This window comes from Podarcis gaigeae, assembly GCF_964106915.1.
Source record: "Podarcis gaigeae genome assembly, chromosome: 8".
NCBI lineage: Eukaryota > Metazoa > Chordata > Lepidosauria > Squamata > Lacertidae > Podarcis > Podarcis gaigeae.
In genome coordinates this window covers 57,667,539-57,677,472 of record NC_139684.1, presented here as the reverse complement: position 1 = coordinate 57,677,472, position 9,934 = coordinate 57,667,539, and the positions used below count along the sequence as shown (strand labels likewise).

The window sequence follows — 9,934 nt, the reverse complement described above, 5'->3', positions numbered from 1 at the left end:
GAAAAGAGAGACCAGTTGGCTCAGTGCTTTTTTAGTTCACTGAATTGCAAACCTCAGTAGGTGCTGGCTGGGGCTGATGGGAGTTGAGTCCAAAACAGCTGGAGGGCAAGAGGGCTGGGCTATGCAAATGAAGGGTGTGGCTATGCAAATAGGCAAAGCCTTGGTTCTCAATGGCCCCTGGAGCTGAGAACAAGGACAGACCCCATCACAATGATATCCTTTTTCACTTTCTCCCATAACTAAATGAGTACCTGACAGTACCATTTACTCCTGGGGGGGGGGGGGAGAGTAAAGCCCTAAGGCTTTGGGAGTTTGCTGGCGCTGGGTGACTTGACCTGGGTTAAGATCAGATTTAAACCAAGGCATTAAAAAGAACTGGGGAAGAGAAAGGACTTTGCCTGTAACTAAGAAACAGAAGAGCTGGTGCCAGACAAATCCATGGGGGTCATTATCAATGGCTACTAGCCATCATGTCTGTGTACCAGCAGCAGCATTGGAGACATGCTGCCGAAAGTGCTATTTCATCACGTCCTGCTTGCGAGCTCTATGTGGGCATCAGGTTGGCCTCTGTAAAAACACAATAATGGACAAGCTGGGCTTTTGGCCTGACCCAGAAACAGGAAACTTCTTATGCTCTTGGTGTCTATGGGGAGAGTGTACCAAAGCTGAGGTGCCACTTTCAAAAAGGGTCGTTTCTGCCGTCACCATCCCCCACCCACCTCACATCAGGTGGATCAGAAAAGTCCCTTCAAAGACATCCAGGGGGTTGGGCTGTCCCATGTGGGAGGAGACAGCCCCAAGGTTCCCAAGGCAGTGTGTGTGTGTACATGCCATGAGCATCTATGTGCAGAGATAGTGATGTGCTGCACACACAGGTGCCCTTGCAAGATATAAGCCATTCCTTCACTCACAAAACTCCACACATGCCCATTTGCCCACAGGCATTTTGCTAAACAAATTAATAAATAATTGTAGGTTGTATGACCTTCAGGGTATTTTAATTATGTGCAGAGCATTATTATTATTATTATTATTATTATTATTATTATTATTATTATTTCACTGGTGGCACTATACAAATGATATTAATAATAATATTATCCTAGTTTCAATGCTTAGGCCCAATATAGGCAAGTAGCACCCACAGGTTAAGAAATCCTGATCTTTCCTATTCAGAAATGCAAAGCCATAGAGCAGTCAATGTCTTCCAAGGACGGAGGGGAAACATTGCCACTTTTGTTCACAGTGGCTACATTTGGGGTCACTGGGCAGGCTCACCATGCCAGGGAAGGGAGAAGACAGTGGGTGATTGTTCCCAACTGGCTCCGTTTAGAGACAACCTGACACTGTGCATCCCATTTCTTGTTTTTTTCTTTTCAAAAGGAGGTTTTCACTGATATGTAAAAAAGCAAAAACTCTGAAATCGCTACATAAAAGCCAAGTGTAGTATTTAAACAAGCACAATATTTTCACACCCACACCCCATACCAGGATACTGTAAGAAAGCCTTCCCCAAATGAGTGCCCTTCACTGCCATCCCCACTGGGGCTGAGGGGAGTTGCTGTCCAGGCTGCTATTTCTTCCACAAGTACACCCCAAAAATGTCTACTTTCACAGGCTTCCTGGATTCTTTGCTTTTAATTTAGGCTGATTCCAATCTGGGTCTCAGGTCAAAATAAGATAAGAGGAAATCCAGTCATCTCCACTGTCTGTGGTTTAAGACATTTCAGAGCCTGGGAGATAAGATATCCAAAGGGTCACCTACAGATGGGAAAATTTATCCGTTTTGGTTCTTTATATTTCCATTACTAAATTCAGTTCTCCAAACTTCCACGTTAGTTTGTGGACATATTAAAATAATAATGTAACTCTACTCTATCCTCTGCAGTGTAAATATTCGCCCAGAGAATTAACAGATGGGAGTTGTGGCTTGAAGAGACCAGTGGGAGGATGAAGAAAATAGCACATATTTCAAAGCATGTGTGGAAAAGTTTGGGGGAACCCCCACTCCAAAGCGCCAGGACACCATGCTGGAAGGATTTTTCTCCACCTACCCTTTGTGAAGAAAAACCAGAAATAAACTTGATTGTGCAGTTTGCTTCCTCGGCCACTGTGCCCGTTCTGCTGCTTTTTCATATGAAATTGTTAAAAATACAGTAAGCCTCTCTTGTGAATGGAGCAACTGAAACAGCCTCAACCATCACAACAGTCCAAATGAAACACACAGAGAGAGGGAAGAGCCACCAGAAGCCACCCAGGAGCAGAAGGACAAGGCGCTCTCTGCACACGTCCTGTTTGAGAGAATATTGTATGCAAACAACCACAGGCTACTGCTGGGCAAGCAGAGAGAAGAAGGGAGGCAGGAGGTTAAAAGGGGATGGGTTCCATCAAGGACAGGGTGCAAGCTCAGCCAAATGATCCTCAGAGGAAAAATTCAGTTCAAAATTGTCTAGAAGAGCAAAAGCTCTCCCTCCCACTACATGCCCACAGCACTGCCAGAAGTTTGAGTCAGGGGCAGGCCAGCAATAAAACACCCTGTGTCAGTGAAGTTAACTCTTCATTCAAAAGAACACAAAACAGTGCAGGCCTAGTGATCACAGCAACTCTTCCCAGTAGATCTTGCCCCAGTGAAGCAGTTGTGAGGAATGAAGGTTCCCACCTTCCCACAGCTCTCCAAGGTGCCTCCCCCTGGTTCCTTTTCCCAGCAGCCTAAGGCTCCATTGTCTTGTCTCTCTTTGCTCCTCCCTCTTCATACCTCTTCTGGTCCTGGGAGACAAGGACAGAGGGGAACTGGTTGCAGCAGGATGGAGAGACTCCATGGCGTCTTCAGCAGCCTTACTCATCTCTATCTCCTGTCCTCCCTCCTGTCCTGCCTTTGATTCTGGACTGCTCTCTGCCACAGCCTCTTCCTGCTCACTAAACCCTGTTACCTCTTCAGCTTCCAACACCACCAAGCAAGGAAAGCGTCATGTTCTGCCAGTTCCCTGTGAAACATCCTAGTGTAGCCTCCATCCCCTCCTGCTACCCTGCAACCTGGTCCCTTCCATATATTTTGGACTACAACTCCCATCAACCCTGATCGTTGGCTGTGCTGGCTGGGGCTGATGAAAGCTGTAGTCCAAAATGTCTGGGAAGACGCCATGTTGGGGAAGGTCCCTGTGTACAGCATATTCTGTAAAAGGCAAGGAAGGGACAAAAGAAATCAACTGGTTAAAAAAATAGGCTTGTGCTATCAGAGAGAGAGAGAGAGATTTCCAGTCTCATGCCCCAAAGGTGGGCTGTGCTTGACTACAGATGCTGAAATTGTGGAGGGTGGTGGCTCTTGTCTACTGAGCTTAAAAAGGCTAAAATCCTTCTGAAAGCAACACAGTGTATAGGCCAGAATAAAGGGAAATACATTTTCACTTCCAGGCAATTGAACTTCTTTTCTCCCTTGAGAAAAAGAGACAGTGCACTTGGTCTAAGTGTCCTGAGGAATTACTTAGCCCCTGCAGGAAAGTGATAGGAGATAGCAATTCTCTCAGCTGAGGAAGGTTGGTTGGCCACCTCACCCACCCTAGAAAATTACCAAGCTACAAAAGCAGATGGAAAACACACCAAACTTTGAAGACACAAGCCAAGGTTTGCTGGATCAACTGTGGGGCAGCTTGTGGTTTGTTCAACAAACCATAGCTTAAAGAAACTCTGGCACAGCATTATGTGAGAATCAGGCCCTCCCCGTTCCAGTTCACCCCCACGTGCACATAAGTCCATGGTCCTGCCCCATCCTCCCCTAAAAAGGAGGGCTAGGGAACATTGCCTTACAAGAAAACAAAAACAAACATTTCTAAGGGATTCAGATTCTGTGCCAGATGCTTCAAGAGGCAGCTTGTGCATGGAAGACAAATGACCCACAACTGCCACATGCTCCAGTCAGAGTTTTTGAAAGATGCACAAATGCACAGTTTATTCATTTCCCGAAAGAGACAATTGCTGCAAAACTCCCAGCCCTTTATGCTAATTCTTAAAGAGATGTCTCTTCCGTTCTCAGAGCTGAGTCACCCTCTGGCTCAGCTCAGACCAGTGTGTGTGTGTGTGTGTGTGTGTCAGGCCAGACTGCACACTTACTCGACATTTCCCTGGTGAGTAACACTTTCCCCAGCCTAACACTCAGTGACTTTGCAAAGCATCAGGGGCCTTATAACAGATGTGAGAAGCTGCCAGCAGTTCAAGAAAGCGCAGGTCCACCAAGCACAGAACCAGCTTTCCCCACTCCTCCCAGCCCGAATCCTGCTTCTTTATATTCTTCCCAAACTCAGCTGTAGAACTGAAAATACCCTCCCATTGAGAGAAGCTGCTCTCTGCAAGTGGGAATCACAGATTGGTTGTGGGTGCAAGGTGGGGAATCCCCTGTGCAAATCTTGGCCACAAACTCATAAGGCGGCTTTGCCCAAACTGCTTACATGCGCTCAGCCTCAGCTATGGCACTGGCAACACCTGCAACAGTTCAAGTTTTAATATTCGGTTCTAATGTTCATCTGATGCTGGAAGGCACTTTGGGTTACTTTTTTGGGAGGGGACTGCTAATATATGTCAGATATTATATCCTGAATATGCTGGATTATAGTGTGATCTGCCTTGCTCCACCACAGCTTTGCCAAACTGATGGATCCTACTCTTGACTTCAGTGGGGAATTCCAATGGGAGGGGGCAGGAGAGGAAGGAGATCCAATCCTGGAGGTACACGCTTGAGATTCAGCCCCATTGTAATTCACACTGATTACAATGACAGGCATTGCTCTTGTAGTGAAATCTTAGAGAGGGAGTGGGGAGAAGAGGAAATGGAAGAATAGTAACAAAGGCTTTTGCTGCTCCAAATAGCTTCTTCATTTATTGGTTTGCTGCAAAATCTGTATCTTTTCAAGTCCTTGCTAAAGGAATCCCTAGCCTTTTGAACACCTGGAATTCAAAAGTGCATCAGATTATGTAAAACCAGCAAGTGAGCACCCGTCTGCTTAATTAGCTTCATCTGTACCAATGGGAGAATACAGGTCACCTTGAAGCAAAATTTGCATTTTGTTTTATCAGTGCAGAAATGCACCTAGCATAATCCCCAGGGATCGGACCCAGTCATTCAAGTTATCCAAAAACCCCACAAAGCCACAAACTCCTAAAGCTGAATCCAAACTAGTTCCTGAAGTACCTGCTTGCTTAGCAAAGATTACCACTGCAGGGTCAGTTCAAATCGAAACGTACAACCAGAACAGCAAGGCGGGGGGGGGGGGAGTCCCTTTGTGTCAAAAGGATGCTGCTGTTGAGAAGGCTTTTCATGGGCTGCTTGTGTATCCCAGGAGACACAGATTGCCCTATCTGAAACTTTCATGAAATTGAACCTGTTCACAAGGGACGCCCACCTTCAGTAACACAGAGGGTCTTAAGGTCTGCATGTGAGCAGAAAAAGATCAGAAACTCGTCCCCAAGGAAGGAGAGCTTGAAACTGGACAATGGTGCAATCTAATAGGGATGGCAGGAAGAGCAGCAGCAGCAGCCTTCAGCCTCATCAAGGACAGATGTTCCGCGGAGACTCCTGCTTCCACACTGACCCCACACAGAAAGAAGTAGTGCAGATAGACAGTTACTTAACTGCGGAAAATAAGAAACATCTCCTGGAGGGCAGTATGGGAAGTTTAGGTAAACTGTGAGAGCACTGATTCCATATTATTTTCAGATCATCATGCCCCAAATGACTAACACATTAGAAGGAACATGTGAGAAGTCATGAACAGACGAATGTCCTACTGGATTGGTAAACTGGTGGTGCAATTATGTGCAATTCAAAGGCTTGCATACGTATCAGTCCATAGTAACTAGCCACAAAAGAAGGCACTGCCTACCTTTTCTCATTTCTCTGGTGTAATGCTCGGGAAAGGGGTACCACAATTCCACAAGATAGTAGAAAATCTACTAATTGCAGCACTGGATAATAACTCCAGCTTTCTGAGAATCCCAGATTGCTTTCCTCTTTTTCAAGCAACTTCCTAACCCTTATGGTAATGAAGGCATGCTTGAACACAGTCTGTGGGCGATGCTCTCACTGTTTTGTTTTATTTCCAAGGGTATACAATGCCCTGGAAGGTTCCTTCCCCTCCACTCCCCTAAATTTAACGGAATAGGTTTGTTTTGTTTGTTTGTTTGTTTGTTTGTTTAGTAGAGGCCAATGATATGCACAAAAGTAGTCATGCAAATCTACGCAACTGTACGATCTGGCGCAAGTTTTGCTGTTGGCGGTTCTTTTTAAGTAAAGCATGTGATCTGTTTTTGTCCCGTTCTTTGCAGTGTCCGCCAGATGGCGCTGCAGAAGCACCAAACGACAACCCATGCAATTTATAGGATGGGAAGGGAGGGGGCTTGAGAGAACCCTCAAAAGCATCACCTATCACTACAAGCAGGGAAAGAGACAGAGAAGCCGCAAGCCAGCAGTGCAGGCATGGTTGACCCACTTGCATTCAGGACCAGTACGCAGAGCTGCATAGCGGATAGTTTGTTTGAGGGAGGGAGACTAATGCAGAGAGGTTGATGGACAAAATATACGGTTCCATGACTTTGCTTGAAAACAGACAGATGCAGTGGGGCTGCAAGAGCCATGAAATGGGGTGTTCTAAGGGTGGGGAGAAAAGTGCACTCTTTTGGGAGGAAACAGCATGCACTTTCAAAGCAGCCTTTGCCACTGGTGCCCTCCAGATCCCCTATGATGCTGATGTGGTTTTTAGTCTGACACATCTGGAGGGCACTAGGTTGGCAAAGGCTGCTTTAAAGTAAAGAACACTCCTTAAAAAATATATCACAAGGGGAAAGTAGTAAGCCTCTTTCTGGAACCCACAACCAGAAGTGGATTTACAACAGACTTCCATCCAGCTTCCCTCCTCATGATTACCTTCTTTTACCCAAGGGTCCCGCAGGAAATACAGGCTACAGGACTGTATCTCTGGGTTAGCAAAACTGCTCACCTGAATTGCCATGTATATATGGCCTTTCATAATTTTTTCTTCATTTCCAAAATGAAAAGAGCCAGGGCTGAAACTTGCTTGAAAAGGAAGTACAGTGGTACCTCAGGTTACATATGCTTCAGGTTACATACGCTTCAGGTTACAGACTGCGCTAACCCAGAAATAGTGTTTCAGGTTAAGAACTTTGCTTCAAGATGAGAACAGAAATCGTGCTCCGGCGGCGCGGCAGAAGCAGGAGGCCCCATTAGCTAAAGTGGTGCTTCAGGTTAAGAACAGTTTCAGGTTAGGTACGGACCTCTGGAACAAATTACCGGTAAGTACTTAACCTGAGGTACCACTGTACATGAAAAAGATCTTTCAGGACCAGACCAATAGTCCACCAAAGAATGTCATGCCATCTCTAGCTGTGGCCAGAATCCAGCCATTTTCAGGTGCACTCACAAGCAGGCCATGGAGGAAGCAGCCTGCTCCAGTTTGAGCGAGCATCTAGAATGCTGAGGTAGGTTGCCTCTGGACCTGGAGGTTCCACATAAGCATCATAGCTGGCTGTTACTGAGAGGCCTCTGTACTCTGAATCTGCCTAATGCAGCTTTCCCCAATCAGGTGTCCTCCAAATCCAGCCATTTCTCTAGCTCAGTTGGTTAGGCGTATGGTGCTGATAATGTATGGGGCAACTGCATATTGCTGCATTGCAGTGGGCTGGACTAGATGATCCTTGGGATCCCTTCCAACTCTACAATTCTATGATTTCCATAAAATGTTTTGGCCCATTACAGCATGGCCATGCTGCCTGGGCTGATGGGATTTGTAGTCCAAAACTTTGCAGGGCAGGGGGGTTCCCACCCACGCGAAATTTTTTTGCATCCCAGTCAAAGTGAAACCCAGAAAATGTAAAGAAGGACCCTAAGCTTTCAAATCCAGGTCTCCCACAGAATCACTGTATTCATAAATGCAAACAGAAATTGACTAGGCAGTGGGTAAGAATAGGAAGGGGATTTTAATCCTTCAGTTACAGGAAACCTGTCTGTGAGGTTCCAACAGTGCTTTCATCATGTAGAACAAGGAAATCTGTATAAATATCTCACACATGAGACCCTGAGTCATCCATAGTACTTCTTGCTCAGAGAGGACACCATTTATCATGTGGGCTAGAAGGGGTATCTCCGCTTCTGTTGCTCAGCCATTTCAAAACACACACATTTAAGAGCCACAGGTTACCCTCATAAACCCCTAGGATGTCAAACCCAACTTACTTCCTCCCTTGAGAACATCACTAGGAGCCTGAGCACCTCTGAGCAACTAGATTCAGTATGCAACCTCTGGAATCCTCTGCGCTTGCTGGTGCCACTCTATGCGCCGTGGGAAGGGGATGTGGCCAACAGATGCCACGTAAATTCAAGAGCAGACGCAAAGCCCACATGAACTGAGTCACCTCCTCGTGGGCTATTTCAGTCTTTAGATGTCAGACAAGGCACTGCCAACTGACTGGGCATAATGGTGTCTAAGTCCTGCCCCTGACACCCAGATCATGAAGACAGCCTCCCTCCCTGCAGGATGGGGAACTCTGTCCCTTCCTAAGAAAGGGAAAGATAAACCTAAAAAGTAGACTCCCTGGTCCCAGAACAAGAACCCAACACAACGAGAGAGAGAGAGAGAGAGAGAGAGAGAGAGAGAGAGAGAGAGACCTGTGTCTCAGCTCCCAGAACCAGCAGATTCATTGCCCCGATCAGCAACTACATTGCAGAATGAGCCATGGACCAGGCATCAACCTTCACCCATCAAAGTCACCCACTGACAACTCTGCTATTACAATGGTTGCTCCCAACATCATTTTCTGAGTTCTCCAGGCCAGGGTTGGCAGAAGGCAGATGGGCACCCAGCGGTGGATCAGCAAGCATTTCCAATTCCCCATTATCCAACAAAATTACCCCTCCTCGAAAATATACTGCTGAAATGACAAAAACAGAGCATGTTGTAGAGACAAGGACATATGAAAGGGCTGTGGGCAATCTGCAGCCTTCCATAGGTTGCTGGACTACAGCTCCCAGGTCACCCCTGACTACTGGCCACATTGACTCTCGGGGCTGATGGGAGTTGGATTCTAACAACATCTATAGGGGCAATGGTCCCCTCCCTCTGCTGCAAGTTTCAGAGTAGCTGAATAAAACAGTTTCCAGAAAGGCATCCATGTTGCCCTGTAGCAGCAGACACAACTATGAAGCTTGTCATATTTTAACCAGAGATCTACCCTCCATCCAGGGACAATGATACTTCCCTTTCACAGGCCTTTCACCAACGTGGTGAGCTCTGGCTGTATCGGGCTGTATCGGACTACAACTCCCATCAGCCCCAGCCTGCAGAAAATGGGGCTGATGGGAGCTGTAGTCTGAAACAGTTGGCTGGCATCACCTTAGGGAAGGCAGCCTTAGATGCTAGGCCTGCCACAGCTTAACCTAAAAACAGCTCCTCACTAGCAACAAGCCACGTCACAGAAAACACCGCAACAGAGGGACAAGACCTCACAAAAAGCCCAGGTGCCAACTCAGTCCCCTTCGCCCCACCCTGGCCGCAAGATCAGCCAGAGCACTGGGGCTCATTCACCTGCTACGCAGTGCTCTTCTGCTTTCTACGAAAAACAAACAGGTCAGCTTCTACCCAAAATAAGAAATGGACCCAAATCTGAAACAATGGGACTCCAAGGCCAGGGAGAGAACATTTCAACACCTGCTCTTTGGAACTTCCTGTCTACTGAGATCACGCCGGCACCTTCACTGTACTTTTTTCGATTACTGCTAAAACATTCCTGTTTAAACAAGCCTATCCAGATGCTTAGAAAGCTGAGGTCATTTTAATCTGTTTTAGTATTTTAACTTTTGTATATTTTAAAGTATGGTTGTGATTTTTTTTTTTTAATTTGTTGTTTCTGTAAACCACTCTTTAAGAGTTTT

The 9,934-nt window shown here is 46.4% G+C and overlaps 1 protein-coding gene across 7 annotated transcripts in view; it reads right to left on the bottom strand.

Moving 5' to 3' along the window:
• The window catches only part of MACF1 (microtubule actin crosslinking factor 1), a 292,549-nt gene that overhangs the window by 208,746 nt on the left and 73,869 nt on the right, over nucleotides 1-9,934 (bottom strand). The gene's annotated exons all lie outside the window — the stretch shown is intronic.